The 1882-nt window shown below is 40.7% G+C and overlaps 1 pseudogene; it reads right to left on the bottom strand.

The window, feature by feature from the left end:
* Window positions 1-925: 925 nt before the first annotated feature.
* Window positions 926-1349, bottom strand: LOC125174462 (PDZ domain-containing protein 11-like; annotated as a pseudogene).
* Window positions 1350-1882: the final 533 nt, after the last annotated feature.

The following is a 1882-nucleotide window of genomic DNA, read 5'->3' as shown; positions in this document are numbered from 1 at the left end:
AGACTTCTTACCTTGCCCTACCAATTTCTAGCTGATGTGATTTCTGCCCAGTTTTCCCCCTTGTTATATTTCAGCCATACTGTTTTTCAGGGAATTTCTTGAATAGACAAGCTCATTTCTGCCTTCAAAGTTTAATGTTTGCTACTATTTTTAACTTGAATACTTTCCAGCAGTTCTTTCCAGCTCTTCACAGAACAAAGTTTCTTCTTACACTGCAGATATCAAACCCATGTTATCTCTTTAGTGAGTCCTTTCTTCATGAGATCATCAAATGTGTGGTTTATGTGAGATCATTTCTAATAGTTTCCTGTTTTATCTCATTCATAACACTTACTGCTACTGGGTTATCCATTTTTCACTTGTGTGTGTGTGTGTGTGTGTGTGTGTGTGTGTGTATTTGAGTATAAAATAATATATAGTTTATGAAAGCAAAGATCTTTTATGTCTTTATTTTTCTCTCAGCATTGCCTTTTACTTTTTGGAGAAAAGGATAGGAGGAAGAGGGAGGAACAGTCCCAGGTTGTTGCCAGAGTGTATGAGACTGGTGTACAAGGATGAGATGAGATGGCCAGGTAGATGAGATGGCCCCCAAAATTCTTTTCTCTATTAATCTCTATACTTGAGTGAAAATGATATGACATATGCATAATTGTCTAGCACAGGGTATTCAATAAATGTCAGTTACCTTTTCTAGCAGGGTTCTCCATAGGCTATACCTAGATATCATCATTCTTCCTCTTTCAGGGAATGAAGATCACCTAGAAAACTAGGAAACAAAAAGTACAGTTCAGTTTGGGTAATGCAGTTGGCTAGCTGGCTTGGTGCAGGGCCTTACTGTGTCCCCATCCTCCCCACTCCACTCTGCCAGGGTGGGGCCAGGAATAGAGTTTCTCCAGAGACTTCCCTGAGGCCTAATCAGCTTGTCCTAGAAGATTCCATGTGGGGGGCTATGGGCTGCAATTCTCTGGTGCACAGTCCTCTCTTTTCAGTGATGATAATTGTATGGTTACCGATTTCATGCGCTGTTTTCAGGATCTCAACATTGTGCTCAATGTCTTGGAAATCCACATAATTCACAGCTACGATTTTGTCCCCCTCCTGAAGTCTTGCTTGATGTGCATCAGAGTCAGGAATCACCTTGGAGATAAAGATCCCTAGTTGTGAGGCCTTTCCTCCTTGGATATTAAATGCCAACTGAGCTCCAGTGGGCTTCTTCAGTGTGACAGTTCCAGGCAGAAACTGGGTCCTGAGTGATGCACCCTCTCATGAGGAGGAATCCATGCTTGGGGATACTTGTAGGCAGGCAGGAAAACCACAGGGTAGTCATAATAAGGAATCCAGCTGTCCATCTCCAGTAATGCCCCACAAGCCTCAGGCACCTCGGGTTCCTCAGGCTCTGCTCTCACCGCCAATTCAGACTGGAAACCCGAAGCATATGCCCAGATGGGTTGGAAAGGGCAGGAGCCACACACAGGCCCTCCTCTTCCTAAAACACCAGGATCTTTTATGTCTTATTCCCAGCCATATTGCCAAGTGCCTAGATCTGCGTGATACATACTAGTTCTCAATGAATATTTATTGGATAAACAAATGGGTAGATAAAGAGATGTTATATTCATTCATGAATGATGAAAAAAGGCTGAAGAGTATAACATTCTAAACAGAAAAATTAAGAATAAACAGAAGTCAGTTTATAGAAATAGGTGTCTACAATCTGTGTGTGGCATACATTTATCAATGGTTAACACATAAGCATTGATTTATAAAATACACATTCAAGAATTCTTCAGAGTGATTTTCCCCCAATTATCAAGATATGTTTAAAGAATAGTGGCTTCAACTTATCTTAAAATATGTGAACTAACTAGACTTTCATATATTT

This window comes from Prionailurus viverrinus, chromosome C2 (genome assembly GCF_022837055.1).
Source record: "Prionailurus viverrinus isolate Anna chromosome C2, UM_Priviv_1.0, whole genome shotgun sequence".
In the NCBI taxonomy this organism is placed as follows: domain Eukaryota; kingdom Metazoa; phylum Chordata; class Mammalia; order Carnivora; family Felidae; genus Prionailurus; species Prionailurus viverrinus.
Note: the sequence above shows the minus strand (reverse complement) of the source record. Positions and strands in the feature narration are given on the sequence as shown.